This window comes from Scyliorhinus torazame, chromosome 1 (genome assembly GCF_047496885.1).
Source record: "Scyliorhinus torazame isolate Kashiwa2021f chromosome 1, sScyTor2.1, whole genome shotgun sequence".
In the NCBI taxonomy this organism is placed as follows: domain Eukaryota; kingdom Metazoa; phylum Chordata; class Chondrichthyes; order Carcharhiniformes; family Scyliorhinidae; genus Scyliorhinus; species Scyliorhinus torazame.
Genome location: NC_092707.1, coordinates 152,587,759 through 152,614,054, shown reverse-complemented (window position 1 = coordinate 152,614,054; position 26,296 = coordinate 152,587,759). Strand labels below are relative to the sequence as shown.

The 26,296-nt window shown below is 46.7% G+C and overlaps 1 pseudogene; it reads left to right on the top strand.

Moving 5' to 3' along the window:
• The window catches only part of LOC140418075 (uncharacterized), a 185,204-nt pseudogene that overhangs the window by 46,371 nt on the left and 112,537 nt on the right, over positions 1 to 26,296 (top strand).

Sequence of the window (26,296 nt, the reverse complement as noted above, 5' to 3'; positions counted from 1 at the left end):
CCCAATGCAGGATAGTCACTGACAATCCAATACTGGATAGTCGCTGACAGCCCAATACTGGATAGTCACTGAAAGCCCAATACTGGATAGTCACTGACTGCCCAATACTGGATAGTCACTGACTGCCCAATACTGGATAGTCACTGAAAGCCCAATACTGGATAGTCGCTGATAACCCAATACTGGATAGTCACTGACAGCCCAATACTGGATAGTCACTGACAACCCAATACTGGATAGTCACTGACAAACCAATAATGGATAATCACTGACAGCCCAATACTGTGTAATCACTGACAGCCCAATACTGGATGGTCACTGACAACCCAATACTGGATGGTCATTTACAATCCTATACTGGATGGTCACTGACAACCCAATACTGGATAATCACTGACAACCCAATACAGGATAGTCACTGACAACCCAATGCAGGATAATCACTGACAACCCAATACAGGATAGTCACTGACAACCCAATGCAGGATAATCACTGACAACCCAATACTAGATAATCACTGACAACCCAATACAGGATAATCACTGAAACGCAATACTGGATAGTCACTGACAGCCCAATACTGGATAGTCACTGACAGGCCAATACTCGATAGTCACTGACAGCCCAATGCTGGATAGTCACTGACAGCCCAATACTGGATAGTCACTGACAGCCCAATACTGGATAGTCACTGACGCCCTATACTGGATATCACTGACAGCCCAATACTGGGTAGTCACTTGACAGCCCAATACTGGATAGTCTCTGACAACCCAATACTGGATAGTCATTGACAGCCCAATACTGGATAGTCAATGACAGCCCAATACTGGATAGTCACTGACAGCCCAATACTGGATAGTCATTGACAGCCCAATACTGGATAGTCAATGACAGCCCAATACGGGATAGTCACTGACAGCCCATACTGGATAGTCACTGACAGCCCAATACTGGATAGTCACTGACAACCCAATCCTGGATAGTCACTGACAGCCCACTCCTGGATAGTTACTGACAGCCCAATTGTTGATAGTCACTGACAACCCAATCCTGGATAGTCACTGACTGCCCACTCCTGGATAGTCACTGACAGCCCAATACTGGATAGTCACTGACAGCCCAATACTGGATAGTCACTGACAACCCAATACTGGATGGTCACTGACAGGCCAATACTGGATAGTCACTGACAGCCCAATACTGGATAGTCACTCCCAGCCCAATACTGGATAGTCACTGACAGCCCAATACTGGATAGTCACTGACAACCCAATACTGGATAGTCACTGACACCCAATACTGGATGGTCACTGACAGGCCAATACTGGATAGTCACCGACAGCCCAATACTGGATAGTCATTGACAGCCCAATACTGGATAGTAACTGACAACCCATTCCTGGATAGTCACTGACAACACAATACTGGATAGTCACGGACAGCCCTATACTGGATAGTCACTGACAACCCAACACTGGATAGTCACTTGACAGCCCAATACTGGATAGTCACTGACAGCCCAATACTGGATAGTCACTGACAGCCCGATACTGTATAGTCACTGACAACCCAATACTGGATAGTCACTGACAGCCCATTACTGGATAGTCACTGACAGCCCAATACTGGATAGTCACTTACAACCCAATACTGGATAGTCACTGACAGCCCAATACTGGATAGTCACTGACAACCCAACACTGGATAGTCACTGACAACCCAATACTGGATAGTCACTTGACAGCCCAATACTGGATAGTCACTGACAACCCAATACTGGATAGTCACTGACAACCCAATACTGGATATTCACTGACAGCCCAATACTGGACAGTCACTGACAGCCCAATACTGGATAGTCACTGACAACCCAATACTGGATAGTCACTGACAACCCAATACTGGATAGTCACTGACACCCAATACTGGATGGTCACTGACAGGCCAATACTGGATAGTCACCGACAGCCCAATACTGGATAGTCACTGACAACCCAATACTGGATAGTCACTGACAACCCAATACTGGACAGTCACTGACAGCCCAATACTGGATAGTCACTGACAACCCAATACTGGATAGTCACTGACAACCCAATACTGGATAGTCACTGACACCCAATACTGGATGGTCACTGACAGGCCAATACTGGATAGTCACCGACAGCCCAATACTGGATAGTCATTGACAGCCCAATACTGGATAGTCACTGACAGCCCAATACTGGATAGTCACTGACAACCCATTCCTGGATAGTCACTGACAACACAATACTGGATAGTCACGGACAGCCCAATACTGGATAGTCACTGACAACCCAACACTGGATAGTCACTTGACAGACCAATACCGGATAGTCACTGACAACCCAATACTGGATAGTCACTGACAGCCCATTACTGGATAGTCACTGACAGCCCAATACTGGATAGTCACTTACAACCCAATACTGGATAGTCACTGACAGCCCAATACTGGATAGTCACTGACAACCCAACACTGGATAGTCGCTTGACAGCCCAATACTGGATAGTCGCTGACAACCCAATACTGGATAGTCACTGACAACCCAATACAGGATAGTCACTGACAACCCAATACTGGATAGTCACTGACAACCCAATACAGGATAGTGACTGACAACCCAATACAGGATAGTCACTGACAACCCAATACAGGATAGTCACTGACAACCCAATACTGGATAGTCACTGACAACCCAATACTGGATAGTCGCTGACAGCCCAATACTGGATAGTCACTGACAGCCCAATACTGGATACTCACTTACAACCCAATACTGGATAGTCACTGACAGCCCAATACTGGATAGTCACTGACAACCCAACACTGGATAGTCGCTTGACAGCCCAATACTGGATAGTCGCTGACAACTCAATACTGGATAGTCACTGACAACCCAATACTGGATAGTCACTGACAACCCAATACAGGATAGTGACTGACAACCCAATACTGGATAGTCACTGACAACCCAATACAGGATAGTCACTGACAACCCAATACTGGATAGTCACTGACAACCCAATACTGGATAGTCACTGACAGCCCAATACTGGATAGTCACTGACAAACCAATACTGGATAGTCACTGACAGCCCAATACAGGATAGTCACTGACAGCCCAATACTGGATAGTCACTGACAAACCAATAATGGATAATCACTGACAGCCCAATACTGTATAATCACTGACAGCCCAATACTGGATAGTCACTGACAACCCAATACTGGATAGTCACTGACAGCCCAATACTGGATGGTCACTGACAACCCAATACTGGATGGTCATTTACAATCCTATACTGGATGGTCACTGACAACCCAATACTGGATAATCACTGACAACCCAATACAGGATAGTCACTGACAACCCAATGCAGGATAATCACTGACAACCCAATACAGGATAGTCACTGACAACCCAATGCAGGATAATCACTGACAACCCAATACTAGATAATCACTGACAGCCCAATACTGGATAGTCACTGACAGCCCAATACTAGATAGTCACTGACAGGCCAATACTCGATAGTCACTGACAGCCCAATGCTGGATAGTCACTGACAGCCCAATACTGGGTAGTCACTTGACAGCCCAATACTGGATAGTCTCTGACAACCCAATACTGGATAGTCATTGACAGCCCAATACTGGATAGTCACTGACACCCAATACTGGATAGTCACTGACAGCCCAATGCTGGATAGTCACTGACAGCCCAATACTGCGTAGTCACTTGACAGCCCAATACTGGATAGTCTCTGACAACCCAATACTGGATAGTCACTGACAGCCCACTCCTGGATAGTCAATGACAGCCCAATACTGGATAGTCACTGACAGCCCAATCCTGGATAGTCACTGACACCCAACACTGGATAGTCACTGACACCCAACACTGGATAGTCACTGACAACCCAATACTGGATAGTCACTGACAACCCAATCCTGGATAGTCACTGACAGCCCACTCCTGGATAGTTACTGACACCCCAATTGTTGATAGTCACTGACAACCCAATCCTGGATAGTCACTGACAGCCCACTGCTGGATAGTCACTGACAGCCCAATACTGGATAGTCACTGACAGCCCAAAACTGGATAGTCACTGACAGCCCAACACTGGATAGTCACTTGACAGCCCAATACTGGATAGTCACTGACAGCCCAATACTGGATAGTCACTGACGCCCTATACTGGATATCACTGACAGCCCAATACTGGGTAGTCACTTGACAGCCCAATACTGGATAGTCTCTGACAACCCAATACTGGATAGTCATTGACAGCCCAATACTGGATAGTCAATGACAGCCCAATACTGGATAGTCACTGACAGCCCAATACTGGATAGTCATTGACAGCCCAATACTGGATAGTCAATGACAGCCCAATACGGGATAGTCACTGACAGCCCATACTGGATAGTCACTGACAGCCCAATACTGGATAGTCACTGACAACCCAATCCTGGATAGTCACTGACAGCCCACTCCTGGATAGTTACTGACAGCCCAATTGTTGATAGTCACTGACAACCCAATCCTGGATAGTCACTGACTGCCCACTCCTGGATAGTCACTGACAGCCCAATACTGGATAGTCACTGACAGCCCAATACTGGATAGTCACTGACAACCCAATACTGGATGGTCACTGACAGGCCAATACTGGATAGTCACCGACAGCCCAATACTGGATAGTCACTCCCAGCCCAATACTGGATAGTCACTGACAGCCCAATACTGGATAGTCACTGACAACCCAATACTGGATAGTCACTGACACCCAATACTGGATGGTCACTGACAGGCCAATACTGGATAGTCACCGACAGCCCAATACTGGATAGTCATTGACAGCCCAATACTGGATAGTCACTGACAACCCATTCCTGGATAGTCACTGACAACACAATACTGGATAGTCACGGACAGCCCTATACTGGATAGTCACTGACAACCCAACACTGGATAGTCACTTGACAGCCCAATACTGGATAGTCACTGACAGCCCAATACTGGATAGTCACTGACAGCCCAATACTGGATAGTCACTGACAGCCCGATACTGGATAGTCACTGACAACCCAATACTGGATAGTCACTGACAGCCCATTACTGGATAGTCACTGACAGCCCAATACTGGATAGTCACTTACAACCCAATACTGGATAGTCACTGACAGCCCAATACTGGATAGTCACTGACAGCCCAATACTGGATAGTCACTGACATCCCAATACTAGATAGTCACTGACAACCCAATACTGGACAGTCACTGACAGCCCAATACTGGATAGTCACTGACAGCCCAATACTGGATAGTCACTGACAGCCCAATACTGGATAGTCACTGACAACCCAATACTGGATAGTCACTGACAACCCAATACTGGATAGTCACTGACACCCAATACTGGATAGTCACCGACAGCCCAATACTGGATAGTCATTGACAGCCCAATACTGGATAGTCACTGACAACCCATTCCTGGATAGTCACTGACAACACAATACTGGATAGTCACGGACAGCCCTATACTGGATAGTCACTGACAACCCAACACTGGATAGTCACTTGACAGCCCAATACTGGATAGTCAATGACAGCCCAATACTGGATAGTCACTGACAGCCCGATACTGGATAGTCACTGACAACCCAATACTGGATAGTCACTGACAGCCCATTACTGGATAGTCACTGACAGCCCAATACTAGATAGTCACTTACAACCCAATACTGGATAGTCACTGACAGCCCAATACTGGATAGTCACTGACAGCCCAATACTGGATAGTCACTGACAGCCCGATACTGGATAGTCACTGACAACCCAATACTGGATAGTCACTGACAGCCCATTACTGGATAGTCACTGACAGCCCAATACTGGATTGTCACTGACAGCCCATTACTGGATAGTCACTTACAACCCAATACTGGATAGTCACTGACAGCCCGATACTGGATAGTCACTGACAACCCAATACTGGATAGTCACTGACAGCCCAATACTGGATAGTCACTGACAGCCCATTACTGGATAGTCACTTACAACCCAATACTGGATAGTCACTGACAACCCAACACTGGATAGTCGCTTGACAGCCCAATACTGGATAGTCGCTGACAACCCAATACTGGACAGTCACTGACAGCCCAATACTGGATAGTGACTGACAACCCAATACTGGATAGTCGCTGTCAACCCAATACTGGATAGTCACTGACAACCCAATACAGGATAGTCACTGACAACCCAATACTGGATAGTCACTGACAACCCAATACTGGATAGTCACTGACAGCCCAATACTGGATAGTCACTGACAAACCAATACTGGATAGTCACTGACAGCCCAATACAGGATAGTCACTGACAACCCAATACTGGATAGTCACTGACAAACCAATAATGGATAATCACTGACAACCCAATACTGGATAGTCACTGACACCCAATACTGGATAGTCACCGACAGCCCAATACTGGATAGTCATTGACAGCCCAATACTGGATAGTCACTGACAACCCATTCCTGGATAGTCACTGACAACACAATACTGGATAGTCACGGACAGCCCTATACTGGATAGTCACTGACAACCCAACACTGGATAGTCACTTGACAGCCCAATACTGGATAGTCACTGACAGCCCAATACTGGATAGTCACTGACAGCCCAATACTGGATAGTCACTGACAGCCCGATACTGGATAGTCACTGACAACCCAATACTGGATAGTCACTGACAGCCCATTACTGGATAGTCACTGACAGCCCAATACTAGATAGTCACTTACAACCCAATACTGGATAGTCACTGACAGCCCAATACTGGATAGTCACTGACAGCCCAATACTGGATAGTCACTGACAGCCCGATACTGGATAGTCACTGACAACCCAATACTGGATAGTCACTGACAGCCCATTACTGGATAGTCACTGACAGCCCAATACTGGATAGTCACTGACAGCCCATTACTGGATAGTCACTTACAACCCAATACTGGATAGTCACTGACAGCCCGATACTGGATAGTCACTGACAACCCAATACTGGATAGTCACTGACAGCCCAATACTGGATAGTCACTGACAGCCCATTACTGGATAGTCACTTACAACCCAATACTGGATAGTCACTGACAACCCAACACTGGATAGTCGCTTGACAGCCCAATACTGGATAGTCGCTGACAACCCAATACTGGACAGTCACTGACAGCCCAATACTGGATAGTGACTGACAACCCAATACTGGATAGTCGCTGTCAACCCAATACTGGATAGTCACTGACAACCCAATACAGGATAGTCACTGACAACCCAATACTGGATAGTCACTGACAACCCAATACTGGATAGTCACTGACAGCCCAATACTGGATAGTCACTGACAAACCAATACTGGATAGTCACTGACAGCCCAATACAGGATAGTCACTGACAACCCAATACTGGATAGTCACTGACAAACCAATAATGGATAATCACTGACAGCCCAATACTGTATAATCACTGACAGCCCAATACTGGATAGTCACTGACAACCCAATACTGGATAGTCACTGACAGCCCAATACTGGATGGTCACTGACAACCCAATACTGGATGGTCATTTACAATCCTATACTGGATGGTCACTGACAACCCAATACTGGATAATCACTGACAACCCAATACAGGATAGTCACTGACAACCCAATGCAGGATAATCACTGACAACCCAATACAGGATAGTCACTGACAACCCAATGCAGGATAATCACTGACAACCCAATACTAGATAATCACTGACAGCCCAATACTGGATAGTCACTGACAGCCCAATACTAGATAGTCACTGACAGGCCAATACTCGATAGTCACTGACAGCCCAATGCTGGATAGTCACTGACAGCCCAATACTGGGTAGTCACTTGACAGCCCAATACTGGATAGTCTCTGACAACCCAATACTGGATAGTCATTGACAGCCCAATACTGGATAGTCACTGACACCCAATACTGGATAGTCACTGACAGCCCAATGCTGGATAGTCACTGACAGCCCAATACTGCGTAGTCACTTGACAGCCCAATACTGGATAGTCTCTGACAACCCAATACTGGATAGTCACTGACAGCCCACTCCTGGATAGTCAATGACAGCCCAATACTGGATAGTCACTGACAGCCCAATCCTGGATAGTCACTGACACCCAACACTGGATAGTCACTGACACCCAACACTGGATAGTCACTGACAACCCAATACTGGATAGTCACTGACAACCCAATCCTGGATAGTCACTGACAGCCCACTCCTGGATAGTTACTGACACCCCAATTGTTGATAGTCACTGACAACCCAATCCTGGATAGTCACTGACAGCCCACTGCTGGATAGTCACTGACAGCCCAATACTGGATAGTCACTGACAGCCCAAAACTGGATAGTCACTGACAGCCCAACACTGGATAGTCACTTGACAGCCCAATACTGGATAGTCACTTACAACCCAATACTGGATAGTCACTGACAGCCCAATACTGGATAGTCACTGACAGCCCAATACTGGATAGTCACTGACAGCCCAATACTGGATCGTCACTGACAGCCCAATGCTGGATAGTCACTGACAGCCCAATACTGGATAGTCACTGAAAGCCCAATACTGGATAGTCACTGACTGCCCAATACTGGATAGTCACTGACAGCCCAATACTGGATAGTCACTGACAGCCCAATACTGGATAGTCACTGACAGCCCAATACTGGATAGTCACTGACAGCCCAATACTGGATAGTCACTGACAACCCAATACTGGATAGTCACTGACAGCCCAATACTGGATAGTCACTGACAGCCCAATACTGGATTGTCACTGACAGCCCAACACTGGATAGTCACTGACTGCCCAATACTGGATAGTCACTGACAGCCCAATACTGGATAGTCACTGACAGCCCAATACTGGATAGTCACTGACTGCCCAATACTGGATAGTCACTGACAGCCCAATACTGGATAGTCACTGAAAGCCCAATACTGGATAGTCACTGACAGCCCAATACAGGATTGTCACTGACAGCCCAATACTGGATAGTCACTGACAGCCCAATGCTGGATAGTCACTGACAGCCCAATACTGGATAGTCACTGACAGCCCAATACTGGATAGTCACTGACTGCCCAATACTGGATAGTCACTGACAGCCCAATAGTGGATAGTCACTGACAGCCCAATACTGGATAGTCACTGACAGCCCAATACTGGATAGTCACTGACAGCCCAATACTGGATAGTCACTGACAGCCCAATACTGGATCGTCACTGACAGCCCAATACAGGATAGTCACTGACTGCCCAATACTGGATAGTCAATGACAGCCCAATACTGGATAGTCACTGCTTGCCCAATACTAGATAGTCACTGACAGCCCAATACTGGATAGTCAATGACAGCCCAATACTGGATAGTCACTGACAGCCCAATACTGGATAGTCACTGACAACCCAATACTGGATCGTCACTGACAGCCCAATACAGGATAGTCACTGACTGCCCAATACTAGATAGTCACTGACAACCCAATACTGGATAGTCAATGACAGCCCAATACTGGATAGTCACTACCAGCCCAATACTGGATAGTCACTGACAGCCCAATACTGGATAGTCACTGACAGCCCAATACTGGATAGTCACTGCCAGCCCAATACTGGATAGTCACTGACAGCCCAATACTGGATAGTCAATGACAGCCCAATACTGGATAGTCACTGACAGCCCACTCGTGGATAGTCACTGACACCCTATACTGGATATCACTGACAGCCCAATACTGGATAGTCACTGCCAGCCCAATACTGGATAGTCACTGACAGCCCAATACTGGATAGTCAATGACAGCCCAATACTGGATAGTCAATGACAGCCCACTCCTGGATAGTCACTGACAGCCCAATAGTTGATAGTCACTGACAACCCAATCCTGGATAGTCACTGACAGCCCAATACTGGATAGTCACTGACAGCCCAATACTGGATAGTCACTGACAACCCAATCCTGGATAGTCACTGACAGCCCAATACTGGATAGTCACTGACAGCCCAATACTGGATAGTCACTGACAACCCAATACTGGATAGTCACTGACAGCCCAACACTAGATAGTCACAGAAATCCCAATACTGGATAGTCACTGACAGCCCAATACTGGATAGTCACTGACAGCCCAATACTGGATAGTCACTGACAGCCCAATACTGGATAGTCACTGACAGCCCAATACTGGATAGTCACTGACTGCCCAATACTGGATAGTCACTGACAGCCCAATACTGGATAGTCACTGACAGCCCACTCCTGGATAGTCACTGACAGCCCAACACTAGATAGTCACTGAAATCCCAATACTGGATAGTCACTGACAGCCCAATACTGGATAGTCACTGACAGCCCAATACTGGATAGTCACTGACAACCCAATCCTGGATAGTCACTGACAGCCCAATACTGGATAGTCACTGACAGCCCAATACTGGATAGTCACTGACAGCCCAATACTGGATAGTCACTGACAGCACAATACTGGATAGTCACTGACAGCCCAATACTGGATAGTCACTGACAGCCCAATACTGGATAGTCACTGACAGCCCAATACTGGATAGTCACTGACAGCACAATACTGGATAGTCACTGACAGCCCAATACTGGATAGTCACTGACAGCACAATACTGGATAGTCACTGACAGCCCAATACTGGATAGTCACTGACAGCCCAATGCTGGATAGTCACTGACAACCCAATACTGGATAGTCACTGACAGCCCAATACTGGATAGTCACTTACAAACCAATACTGGATAGTCACTGACAGCCCAACACTAGATAGTCACTGACAGCCCAATACTGGATAGTCACTGACAGCCCAATACTGGTTATTCACTGACAGCCCAATACTGGATGGTCACTGACAGCCCAATACTGGATAGTCACTGACTGCCCAATACTGGATAGTCACTGACAGCCCAATACTGGATAGTCACTGACAGCCCACTCCTGGATAGTCACTGACAGCCCAACACTAGATAGTCACTGAAATCCCAATACTGGATAGTCACTGACAGCCCAATACTGGATAGTCACTGACAGCCCAATACTGGATAGTCACTGACAACCCAATCCTGGATAGTCACTGACAGCCCAATACTGGATAGTCACTGACAGCCCAATACTGGATAGTCACTGACACCCAATACTGGATGGTCACTGACAGGCCCAATACTGGATAGTCGCTGACAACTCAATACTAGATAGTCACTGACAGCCCAATACTGGATAGTCACTGACAGCCCAATACTGGATAGTCACTGCCAGCCCAATACTGGATAGTCACTGACAACCCAATACTGGATAGTCACTGACAACCCAATACTGGATAGTCACTACCAGCCCAATACTGGATAGTCACTGACAACCCAATACTGGATAATCACTGACAGCCCAATACAGGATAGTCACTGACAGCCCAATACTGGATAGTCACTGACAGCCCAATACTGGATAGTCACTGACAGCACAATACTGGATAGTCACTGACAACCCAATACTGGATAGTCACTGACAGCCCAATACTGGATAGTCACTGACAACCCAATACCGGATAGTTACTGACAGCCCAATACTGGATAATCACTGACAGCCCAATACAGGATAGTCACTGACAGCGCAATACTGGGTAGTCACTGACAGCCCAATACCGGATAGTTACTGACAGCCCAATACTGGATAATCACTGACAGCCCAATACAGGATATTCACTGACAGACCAATACTGGATAGTCACTGACAGCCCAATACTGGATAGTCACTGACAGCCCAATACTGGATTGTCACTGACAACCAAATACCGGATAGTTACTGACAGCCCATTACTGGATAATCACTGACAGCCCAATACAGGATAGTCACTGACAGCCCAATACTGGATAGTCACTGACAGCCCAATACTGGATAGTCACTGCCAGCCCAATACTGGATAGTCACTGACAACCCAATACCGGATAGTTACTGACAGCCCAATACTGGATAGTCACTGACAGCCCAATACTGGATAGTCACTGACAACCCAATACTGGATAGTCACTGACTGCCCAATACTGGATAGTCACTGACAGCCCAATACTGGATAGTCACTAACAGCCCAATACTGGATTGTCACTGACAGCCCAATACCGGATAGTTACTGACAGCCCAATACTGGATAGTCACTGACAGCCCAATACTGGATAGTCACTGCCAGCCCAATACTGGATAGTCACTGACAACCCAATACTGGATAGTCACTGACAACCCAATACGGGATAGTCACTGACAGCCCAATACTGGATAGTCACTGACAACCCAATACAGGATAGTCACTGACAACCCAATACTGGATAGTCACTGACAGCCCAATACAGGATAGTCACTGACAGCCCAATACTGGATAGTCACTGACAACCCAATACCGGATAGTTACTGACAGCCCAATACTGGATAGTCACTGACACCCAATACTGGATAGTCACTGACAGCCCAATACTGGATAGTCACTGACAGCCCAATACTATATAGTCACTGACAGCCCAATACTGGATAGTCACTGACAACCCAATACCGGATAGTCACTGACAGCCCAATACTGGATAGTCACTGACAGCCCAATACAGGATAGTCACTGACAGCCCAATACTGGATAGTCACTGACAGCCCAATACTGGATAGTCACTGACAGCCCAATACTGGATAGTCACTGACAGCCCACTCCTGGATAGTCACTGACAGCCCAATACTGGATAGTCACTGACAGCCCAATACTGGATAGTCACTGACAGCCCAATACTGGATAGTCACTGACAGCCCACTCCTGGATAGTCACTGACAGCCCAACACTAGATAGTCACTGAAATCCCAATACTGGATAGTCACTGACAGCCCAATACTGGATAGTCACTGACAGCCCAATACTGGATAGTCACTGACAGCCCAATACTGGATAGTCACTGATAGCCCAATACTGGATAGTCACTGACAGCCCAATACTGGATAGTCACTGACAGCACAATACTGGATACTCACTGACAGCCCAATACTGGATAGTCACTGACAGCCCAATACTGGATAGTCACTGACAGCCCAATACTGGATAGTCACTGACAACCCAATACTGGATAGTCACTGACAACCCAATACTGGATAGTCACTACCAGCCCAATACTGGATAGTCACTGACAACCCAATACTGGATAATCACTGACAGCCCAATACTGGATAGTCACTGACAGCCCAATACTGGATAGTCACTGACAGCCCAATACTGGATAGTCACTGACAACCCAATACTGGATAGTCACTGACAGCCCAATACTGGATAGTCACTGACAACCCAATACCGGATAGTTACTGACAGCCCAATACTGGATAATCACTGACAGCCCAATACAGGATAGTCACTGACAGCCCAATACTGGGTAGTCACTGACAGCCCAATACCGGATAGTTACTGACAGCCCAATACTGGATAATCACTGACAGCCCAATACAGGATATTCACTGACAGCCCAATACTGGATAGTCACTGACAGCCCAATACTGGATTGTCACTGACAACCAAATACCGGATAGTTACTGACAGCCCATTACTGGATAATCACTGACAGCCCAATACAGGATAGTCACTGACAGCCCAATACTGGATAGTCACTGACAGCCCAATACTGGATAGTCACTGCCAGCCCAATACCGGATAGTTACTGACAGCCCAATACTGGATAGTCACTGACAGCCCAATACTGGATAGTCACTGACAGCCCAATACTGGATTGTCACTGACAACCCAATACTGGATAGTCACTGACTGCCCAATACTGGATAGTCACTGACAGCCCAATACTGGATAGTCACTAACAGCCCAATACTGGATTGTCACTGACAGCCCAATACCGGATAGTTACTGACAGCCCAATACTGGATAGTCACTGACAGCCCAATACTGGATAGTCACTGCCAGCCCAATACTGGATAGTCACTGACAACCCAATACAGGATAGTCACTGACAGCCCAATACGGGATAGTCACTGACAGCCCAATACTGGATAGTCACTGACAACCCAATACAGGATAGTCACTGACAACCCAATACTGGATAGTCACTGACAGCCCAATACAGGATAGTCACTGACAGCCCAATACTGGATAGTCACTGACAACCCAATACCGGATAGTTACTGACAGCCCAATACTGGATAGTCACTGACAGCCCAATACTGGATAGTCACTGACACCCAATACTGGATAGTCACTGACAGCCCAATACTGGATAGTCACTGACAGCCCAATACTATATAGTCACTGACAGCCCAATACTGGATAGTCACTGACAACCCAATACCGGATAGTCACTGACAGCCCAATACTGGATAGTCACTGACAGCCCAATACTGGATAGTCACTGACAGCCCAATACAGGATAGTCACTGACAGCCCAATACTGGATAGTCACTGACAGCCCAATACTGGATAGTCACTGACAGCCCAATACTGGATAGTCACTGACAGCCCACTCCTGGATAGTCACTGACAGCCCAACACTAGATAGTCACTGAAATCCCAATACTGGATAGTCACTGACAGCCCAATACTGGATAGTCACTGACAGCCCAATCCTGGATAGTCACTGACAGCCCAATACTGGATAGTCACTGATAGCCCAATACTGGATAGTCACTGACAGCCCAATACTGGATAGTCACTGACAGCACAATACTGGATAGTCACTGACAGCCCAATACTGGATTGTCACTGACAGCCCAATACCGGATAGTTACTGACAGCCCAATACTGGATAGTCACTGACAGCCCAATACTGGATAGTCACTGCCAGCCCAATACTGGATAGTCACTGACAACCCAATACAGGATAGTCACTGACAGCCCAATACGGGATAGTCACTGACAGCCCAATACTGGATAGTCACTGACAACCCAATACAGGATAGTCACTGACAACCCAATACTGGATAGTCACTGACAGCCCAATACAGGATAGTCACTGACAGCCCAATACTGGATAGTCACTGACAACCCAATACCGGATAGTTACTGACAGCCCAATACTGGATAGTCACTGACAGCCCAATACTGGATAGTCACTGACAGCCCAATACTATATAGTCACTGACAGCCCAATACTGGATAGTCACTGACAACCCAATACCGGATAGTCACTGACAGCCCAATACTGGATATTCACTGACAGCCCAATACTGGATAGTCACTGACAGCCCAATACAGGATAGTCACTGACAGCCCAATACTGGATAGTCACTGACAGCCCAATACTGGATAGTCACTGACAGCCCAATACTGGATAGTCACTGACAGCCCACTCCTGGATAGTCACTGACAGCCCAACACTAGATAGTCACTGAAATCCCAATACTGGATAGTCACTGACAGCCCAATACTGGATAGTCACTGACAGCCCAATCCTGGATAGTCACTGACAGCCCAATACTGGATAGTCACTGATAGCCCAATACTGGATAGTCACTGACAGCCCAATACTGGATAGTCACTGACAGCACAATACTGGATAGTCACTGACAGCCCAATACTGGATAGTCACTGACAGCCCAATACTGGATAGTCACTGACAGCACAATACTGGATAGTCACTGACAGCCCAATACTGGATAGTCACTGACAGCCCAATACTGGATAGTCACTGACAGCACAATACTGGATAGTCACTGACAGCCCAATACTGGATAGTCACTGACAGCACAATACTGGATAGTCACTGACAGCCCAATACTGGATAGTCACTGACAGCCCAATGCTGGATAGTCACTGACAACCCAATACTGGATAGTCACTGACAGCCCAATACTGGATAGTCACTTACAACCCAATACTGGATAGTCACTGACAGCCCAACACTAGATAGTCACTGACAGCCCAATACTGGATAGTCACTGACAGCCCAATACTGGTTAGTCACTGACAGCCCAATACTGGATGGTCACTGACAGGCCAATACTGGATAGTCACTGACAGCCCAATACTGGATAGTCACTGACAGCCCAATACTGGATAGTCACTGACACCCAATACTGGATGGTCACTGACAGGCCCAATACTGGATAGTCGCTGACAACTCAATACTAGATAGTCACTGACAGCCCAATACTGGATAGTCACTGACAGCCCAATACTGGATAGTCACTGCCAGCCCAATACTGGATAGTCACTGACAACCCAATACTGGATAGTCACTGACAACCCAATGCTGGATAGTCACTGCCAGCCCAATACTGGATAGTCACTGACAGCCCAATACTGGATAGTCACTGACAGCCCAATACTGGATAGTCACTGACAACCCAATACCGGATAGTTACTGACAGCCCAATACTGGATAATCACTGACAGCCCAATACAGGATAGTCACTGACAGCCCAATACTGGATAGTCACTGACAGCCCAATACTGGATTGTCACTGACAACCAAATACCGGATAGTTACTGACAGCCCAATACTGGATAATCACTGACAGCCCAATACAGGATAGTCACTGACAGCCCAATACTGGATAGTCACTGCCAGCCCAATACTGGATAGTCACTGCCAGCCCAATACTGGATAGTCACTGACAGCCCAATACTGGATAGTCACTGACAACCCAATACCGGATAGTTACTGACAGCCCAATACTGGATAGTCACTGACAGCCCAATACTGGATAGTCACTGACAGCCCAATACTGGATTGTCACTGACAACCCAATACTGGATAGTCACTGACTGCCCAATACTGGATAGTCACTGACAGCCCAATACTGGATAGTCACTAACAGCCCAATACTGGATTGTCACTGACAACCCAATACTGGATAGTTACTGACAGCCCAATACTGGATAATCACTGACAGCCCAATACAGGATAGTCACTGACAGCCCAATACTGGATAGTCACTGACAGCCCAATACTGGATAGTCACTGCCAGCCCAATACCGGATAGTCACTGACAGCCCAATACCGGATAGTTACTGACAGCCCAATACTGGATAGTCCCTGACAGCCCAATACTGGATAGTCACTGCCAGCCCAATACTGGATAGTCACTGACAACCCAATACAGGATAGTCACTGACAACCCAATACGGGATAGTCACTGACAGCCCAATACTGGATAGTCACTGACAACCCAATACAGGATAGTCACTGACAACCCAATACTGAATAGTCACTGACAGCCCAATACAGGATAGTCACTGACAGCCCAATACTGGATAGTCACTGACAACCCAATACCGGATAGTTACTGACAGCCCAATACTGGATAGTCACTGACAGCCCAATACTGGATAGTCACTGACACCCAATACTGGATAGTCACTGACAACCCAATACTGGATAGTCACTGACAGCCCAATACTGGATAGTCACTGACAGCCCAATACTATATAGTCACTGACAGCCCAATACTGGATAGTCACTGACAACCCAATACTGGATAGTCACTGACAGCCCAATACCGGATAGTTACTGACAGCCCAATACTGGATAGTCACTGACAGCCCAATACTGGATAGTCACTGACAGCCCAATACAGGATAGTCACTGACAGCCCAATACTGGATAGTCACTGACAGCCCAATACTGGATAGTCACTGACAGCCCAATACTGGATAGTCACTGACAGCCAAATACTGGATAGTCACTGACAGCCCAATACTGGATAGTCACTGACAGCCCAACACTGGATAGTCACTGACAGCCAAATACTGGATAGTCATTGACAACCCAATACCGGATAGTTACTGACAGCCCAATACTGGATAGTCACTGACAGCCAAATACTGGATAGTCATTAACAAAACAATGCGGAATTCTTTTTTTTAATAAATGTTTTTTATTGGGTTTTTGAACAAAGTATAATTACAGTTATGTACACAGAATAAAATATGTATATATAGAAGAGATGAAAAAAAACTTTTTTAAAAAGCTGGTAGGATATTGTGCACTCGCTAAACAACAGCAACTCTGTACAGTTAGCTATATTATTTTTGCCATGTAAGTAGGCACCTGTTTGTGGTGGTGGGGGGGAACTAGGGAGGTACATACACATTTTGGTGCCGGAGAAACACTTACATTGGTTATGTCCGACACAGAGAGGGCAATACGAGAATGGATCTTGTGTTGGTGTTGTTACTTGCTTCTCCCGGACAGTTTTCGCTGCCGTTGTCGTCTCGCGTTCACCTCCGCATCGGCCGTTTGTCCCGTCTTTCGCCCATATTTTCCTTGCTCTCTGTTACTGTATTTGCCAAGTTTATTGTCGTTTCCTGTGCTCTCCTTCCGGCTATCATTCCCTTGTCTCCCCCCCCCCCCCACCGGGTCCTCTCTATTGTTCCCTGTCTCCTCTCACCCCTTCTGCCACCCCTTTCCCCTCCCTCCTCCCCTTCTCCTGTGGTTCGCCTTTCTTTTTTATTAGGTTTAGCAGTTCCCACTACCCCCGCCCCCCCCAACACCCTGGTCCATTCCTCCCTCTCACGCCTTGGCTACTTTCGCCTGATTCTTGGCTACCTGGCTATTCTTCTGTTTGTTCGTTGGCCACAAACAGGTCCCGGAACAATTGGGTGAATGGCTCCCACGTTCTGTGGAAGCCATCATCTGGCGAATTTGATTTTCTGCATTTGGAGAGATTTTGAGAGGTCAGGCAGCCAGTCTGCAGCTTTGGGTGGTGCTGCTGACTGCCAGCCAAATAGGATTTTACGGTGGGCGATCAGCGAGGCAAAGGCCAGGGCATCTGCCCTCCTCCCAGGAATAGATCTGGCTGGTCTGATACCCCGAAGACCACCACTTTCAAGCATGGCTCAACCCTCATGCCCATCACTTTGGACATTGCCTCAAAGAAGACTGTCCAATACCCTGCAAGTCTGGGGCAAGACCAGAACATGTGGGCGTGGTTGGCCAGGCCTCCTTGGCACCGCAATAAGGAATTCTTGAATAAACTTTACCCTGAGAGTGGTGAGAATATGGAAATTGCTGCCACAAGGGGTAATTGAGGGGAGGAGCAGGTGCATTTAATTTAGGGGCAGCATGGTACCACAAGTGGAGAGCACTGTGGCTTCACAGCACCTGGGTCCCAGGTTCGATTCCCCGCTAGGTCACTGTCTGTGAGGAGTCTGCATGTTCTCCTCATGTCTGCATGGGTTTCCTCCGGGTGCTGCAGTTTCCTCCCACAGTCGAAAGACTTGAGGGTTAGGTGGATTGGCCATGATAAATTGCCCCTAGTGACCAAAAAGGTTAGGAGGGGTTATTGGGTTATGAGGATAGGGTGGAAGTGAGGGCTTAAGTGGGTCGGTGCAGACTCGATGGGCCGAATGGCCTCCTTCTGCACTGTATGTTCTATGTTCTATGTAATCTAAAAGAACACACAAGAGAAAGAAATAGAAGAATATGCTGATAGGGCGAGTAAGCTTAATGTAATGGTTGTGTGCAGCTTTAAACATCACATAGGTCTTTCAGTTCGCCTGGCATGCCTGTGCTGTTCGATCGATGCAACTCACTTCTAGGCTATTTTCACTTTCTAGTAATGAAAATGAAAAATGTCAATGCACATCTTTGAAGTCAGAGTTTCACAATGAGAAACAACTCTTGTTTTGTAGATTTTCATGACACTAAATATTAAACTGGATTTGACTGAGAAAGCAAAGCATCAAATAGTTACATCAATAACACGGAACAAGAGAAATTATGTGTGGGTGAGGAGTTTCTTGGTATTCTGTATAAATGGTTTTACAATCTACTTGCACACTATGTATCACTATTACTATATTGCAGGTCTGATATTCCAGTCTTAAGGGCAATTAGTCACTTTTTAGTGCATTATGTGAGTATTGCTGATGAAAAGAGAATATAATCCTTGACATTAAATGTGATTCCAAGATTGGACAGCACTTGTTGAATTATCCCAAATGTCATAAGAATTACACTAACAACCAAATCAAAATTATGAGTTGGGCTCCCAAAGCTGCATTTAGGGGTGCATGGCGATGTAATGGTAATGTCGCTGGACTGGTTACCCAGAGGTTCAGGATAGTGCTCTGGGTATGTGGGTACAAATCCTACCATGGCAGCTGCTGGAATTTAAATTCAATTAACAATTTTGGAATATCAAGCCAGTCTCAATACTGTTAACCATGACATCTATCATTGATTGTTGTAAAAATCCATTTGGTTCCCTCGTGCTCTTTAGAGAAGGAAGTCCGTACCTGGTCTGAGGTACTTGGCACTCCAGGACCACAGCAAGGTGGCTCACTCTTACCTGTCCCTCTTAAATGATCTCGGGAGCCAAGCGTAATTGGGGATGGCAACAAATGCTGACCTTGTTATTAATGCCAATAACCCATGAAAGAATTGCATTCATTTGCAGGGACCTTTCCTGGGCAGACAAAAGGAATATGTCCAGCCATTGTTCCTTTAAAAAAAAAATAAACAAAAGCATGAGGAATGATAGATCCCTGGTACATTCTCCATGGTAATATCTCAATCAATCAGAGATAACTTGCCAACCAAGCAATGTGCGTTTCTCATGCAGTATAAATTGTTGCTCCTTTTGAAATTTGGCATTCTTGCGTCTGTCCTGATGAACTCAAAATTATAACCTTTTATAATTTGTCCCTTTTTTATGTAATATTCATGGGCAGCAATGGATGTGCAATGAATGTTGGCCTTACCAGAGACACACACATCCCATGAAAGAATAAAACAAATGGCCAACAATTGAGGCTTACAATGCATCTGAGGAGCCCAACTATGTAAGTGACCATATGCAGGTGACCAAAGAAGACAGAAAGCAAAGAAGTTGCATTGACAGAGCGAGGTACCAAGGTGAAGAAGGTCCAGGACACAGTGGGTCATTTAGGTTGGCAAACCAGAGCTTAATTTTCAAATTAATGAGGCTCATTCAACCACGGCAGCTATGCCTTTATGTATTATGGTGAACAAAACAATAACCCAAATTAACTTTCTGCCCATAAATCCTCTCTAACTGAGCTATTTCCCTGACTTTTATTCTTCCAGGCTGCAAATCATTCCTGATTAGACTTAAATGCCTCAAAAGAGATATCTAGTCATCTTCAACATTCCAACATTTTACACAATTTCTTAAATTTGTACCCCTATTGCGGAGCCTGTGGCTCATGCATATCATCAAGCTACCTTAATTTGTTACATATCACCACCCCCACCCCTATTCTCGCCAGGCAAAGAGACAGGGCTCGAGTGATTTCTGTCCAGGATTTTCAGGAATGGACGATTGCATTCCCATCTACCAACCCAGCACAATGATAAACAGTGAACAAGTATGTTGGAGAGACAAAATTCAATGTGTAACAATGGCATTCTTTTCTTTATTCACCTGCAGCCAGTTTAGTTCCGCATGATCTATTACCAGCGAAAAGACTTTCCCTAATATATGGGACTTCAATGTCTCCGCCAGCCATTAGAATTGCTAAACACTGCCTCTCAACAGTTGCAGGAAGAATCTGGTTTGGGCATGAGGTATCCCGTAGATCCCCAAATACTGTTTCCCCCTCCAGGTGTCCATATTTTGCTCCAGAGAGTTCATTGGATTAATTGAAGGGGCCATTGTAGTGGATAAATGAATGATATCAAAGAGGACCAGAAAGGCTAACAAAGCTCAGAAAATTTCTCCCCCCCCCCCTCTTCCCCATAATTCTGGGTTTAGCACACTGGGCTAAATCGCTGGCTTTTAAAGCAGACCAAGCAGGCCAGCAGCACGGTTCAATTCCCATACCAGCCTCCCCGAACAGGCGCCAGAATGTGGCGACTAGGGGCTTTTCACAGTAACTTCATTGAAGCCTACTTGTGACAATAAACGATTTTCATTTTTCATTTATAGCCTCAATTTGTTTGTCTTTGATGACATGCCCCAAGTAACACACCTGCAATAAACACAAATGGTATTATTGCCTTGGGTTTGTCACCAAACGTGTTCTACTTCAGCTGTCCTGCAACACTTCTTATTTTTATTGCTGTTAACTGTATGGATTAATACTCCTGATCAAGGTTCAGGGTGGACAAGCAGCTGGTATTTATAAGACGTTAGTAGCATGATTGCCCTAAGAATGGGGTAATAATCAAACTTCAAAACCTTTTGAATTCTCTAAAATAATTATATAGGCCTGAACAGCCTTCCAGCTGACACTCTTCACCGGCCCCCTCACCCCCCACATATTTCTCAGGCCCCATCCATGCCAATTCATGAGCCCACCCTCCATGACCCCCCCCCCCCCCACTACCCTCCATGCCAACCTATGTCCTTCTGTCAAATCCCATGGTCCCTCATAACATCCACATCAATGTTATGCTCTTCTAACTACTCGCATTGCCCTTTATAGCCCCATTACAACACAATGGCAACATGTGCATGCCCCACCTACCAAGCGTTCCCCTTACAGTTACCTTGTCAACTCACCCATTATCCACCAAGGGCAGACCTCAGGACCTATGCTGAGATTAAATAAAGTTCTTATGTGTCTATTGATGAATTTAAAGTTTAAAAAAACACCCTCATTGATAAAAAAAACCGATTCATCACATTTAGCTTTCTTTTATCTCTTATAAAAATAAGCACTGGAACTCAAAGTCCCATGTAAAGGAGTTTATAACCACATGGAGCTGTCAATCAAACTGTGAACTGACAGGCACCCCATTGTGATAATAACAGCTGTGAAATCAGTCATGTAGCATTAATTCTGTAATGATATCCCTCACATTTATGTCAACTGACAGAATGAATTGGCAAGCACTGATTTTTCAAACACTGCAGACAGTTTTTCAAATATGTATCGCTCAGGGGTTTTGAATGCCTTGATGGCTTGACAGCTCCCTTTGACAGCTCTCTTGACAATTCCTTTTGACAGTTCATTTTGACAGTTCATTTTGACAGTTCATTTTGACAATGCTGTTTACAGCTCGATTTGTCGGCTCCTTTTGACAGCGCTATTGACAATTTCAATGAACTTGACAATTGCAATGAGTTCATGCATTTTCTTACGCACATTCATGACTAAGTTTAACAATACCAAAGGGCACCGTTACCTCTCCCAAAGGGTTCCTGACTTGCTTCAAAGTTGTCCTGGGGCTACATTGAAAAGAGTGCCTTACATTTCTCCTCACTGCTCCAGAAAGCTCTGGCAGTTTAGACCTTCTCCTACCAGGTCTTATGTGCACAAGTTGTGTTTTGGACATCACACTAGCAAAAATGAGGTCAGCCTGAGGCAGCTGCACTTTAACATGTGTAGCTGCCTCTACAAACCAAGGATGTACAACTTAGAACACTCTTCCATTCAGCCCCATCGCCCCTGTTCCAACCTCCGCAAAAATGGTAGCTGCCGTGTTCAGGGTGGGATTTCAGGATTCAACACCCTGCGCCATTTTCATAATAATGGAAAGGGTTTCCATCTTTATGAAAACTTAAACGTAAAACTATTGGGCGGGATTCTCCACTCCCACGCCGAAGTGGCCGCGCCGTCGTGAACGCCGTCGAGGTTCACGACGGCGCGGAACGGCCCCGGTCCCGACCGATTCAGGCACTGACAATGGGACAGTATCGGGGCCCTGTCATCTACCCGCGCCAGGCCTTGTCGCCCGCGTAAAAGCGGCGCCGAATAGATGACGCGGCCGGCGCCGCATAACGGACATCATCCGCGCATGCGTGGTTGCCGTCCTGTCCAAATCCGCCCCGCAAGAAGATGGGGGATGGATCTTGCGGGGCCGCAGAAGGAAGGAGGTCCTCCTTCAGAGAGGACGGCCCGACGATCGGTGGGCACCGATCGTGGGCCACCCCACATTCAAGGTGAAGCCCGGTGCAGGATCCCCCCTCGCCCCCCCCCCCCCCCACTGGCCGCCCCCTCAGCGTTCATGCACCGCCCACGACTGTAGCGACCAGGTGTGGACGGCGCCGGGGGGAACCCGCCGTTTTGGCCTGGCCGCTCGGCCCATCTGGGCCTCAGAATAACGGGGGTGCCGGAGAATCGCCATTTTGGGTATCTCCGGCGATTCTCCGGCCTGCGGTCCGCGAAACTCGACCAGCCCATTCCCGCCGCTTGGGAGAATCGCGGGAGGACGTCGGACCGGCATCCCCGGAAATTTCGGCGGCCCAGGCGATTCTCCCAACCGGCGTGGGAGTGGAGAATCGCGCCCATTGTGTTTGGCCATTCACAGTCAAACTAGGGCAGGATTTGTCCATGGGCTTGCCAGGAATCAGACCAGGGGAGTTATTTTCCTGCAGGCAGCCTCCCTATTGGCTGCCTCCAAGATAATACATCTATTCAAGGCTCCTGGGTCTGCTGGCCCAATCACATGCCGGCAGCTCCTGACAGCATAGGAAAACGCAAGGGTGTCTCAAAATGGAGGCACCCTGGAAGAGTCACAATTAATGGTCATAGTAATCCCTCCAGTGCAGATCAAGGCCATTTGGCCCATCAAGTTTGCACCAGCCCTTGGAAAGAGCACCCTACTTAAGCCCAAGTCCCCAGCTATCCCTGTAACCCAGTAACCCCAACTAACCTTTTGAACACTAAAGGGCAATTAAGCATGGTCAATCCACCTAACCTGGACATCTTTGGATTGTGGGAGGAAACCGGAGCACCCAGATGAAACCCACAGGGAAAAAATGCAAACACCACACAGTGACCCGGGACAGGAATTGAACCCGGGTCCTTGGAGCTGTGAGGCCGCAGTGCTAACCGCTGTGCCACCAAGCCGCTCATTGAGCCTTTGTTCAAGCTCTGATGGTTCCCCCAGACCACCTCCAATAAGCTGGTTGCCTCCGAATGCGGTGGAGGGGTGGCCACTCTGATGTCAAATTTTTGGCGACCACTCAAAATGGCCCCGAATTAGGGTCTTAAATATGTTGATCCCAACAATGAATTACATCAAGGTGACTTTCCAAAGCTATTTGTCAGTAATCCTGTTGACCTGTCTGGTGATTTACCTGATCTGAGCTATTACTGAACAGCTCTCCTCAAGTACCACAACCCTCCGAGATTCTGAACACCTTTACATTTAGTCTCTTCTGCACCCCTTATTTTAATCATTCAACATTGGTGACCATACCTTCAACAACTGAGACCCTAAACTCTAAAATTCCCTTCCTATACCAGCCCACCTCTCAACTTTATTTTTTTCCTGTAAGACCTTCCTGAAAACCTATCTCTCTGACCAAGCATTTGCTAATAGCGCCAATATCTCCGTAAGTGTTCTGTGTCAAACCTGGTTCTCTAACAGTCCTGTGAAGCACCTTGGGATATTTTAGTAGGTGAAAGGCACATATAGGAGCAAGTTGTTGTTGGGCAATGGGAACAACTATTCTAGTGCAACATATGGAAACTACGGGCAGCACTGTAGCACAGTGGTTAGCCCAGTTGCTTCACAGCTCCAGGGTCCTAGGTTCAATTACCGGCTTGGGTCCCTGTCTGTGTGGTGTCTGCATGTTCTCCCCGTGTCTGCATGGGTTTCCTCCGGGTGCTCCGGTTTCCTCCCACAGTCCAAAGATGTGCAGGTTAGGTGGATTGGCCATGATAAATTGCCCTTAGTGTCCAAAAAAGGTGAGATGGGGTTACTGGGTTATGGGGATAGGGTGGAGGCGTGGGCTTAAGTAGGGTGCTCTTTTCAAGAGCTGGTGCAGACTCGATGGGCCGAATGGCCTTCTTCTGCACTGTAAATTCTATGATTCTAGATAGGAAAAGCACACTGTCAAGATATCCACTTTTGTGCCCTTTTGCTTTGAGTTTCTGATGGTGGGATTCGCATTGTTCCACTGTACCATATCACCCCTTTGCTTCATTTTCTTTCCAGTTTCAGCATTGCAGTCCTAATAATCAGTGGCTGGGAAGTTAATTGGACAGGAGATCTGTCCAGATTCTATCAATGTCATATAAACACTGGGTGCGAGTTGGTGTAGCTGTGAGTAGCTTCATGGGACCATAGCTCCAGGTTGGTCTTCTTCCTTCTGGGAATGTGCCTAACTTACAGTCAATGCCACAGACAAGATTCAGGGTTCTGTTGTAATCTACCATTAAGGGGTATTGGTATGACATCACTAGAATAGAAATGTGTCATGTGATCCACTCTTGGTTTCACTTTTGCTTTGAGCAGAGCACACACACACAGC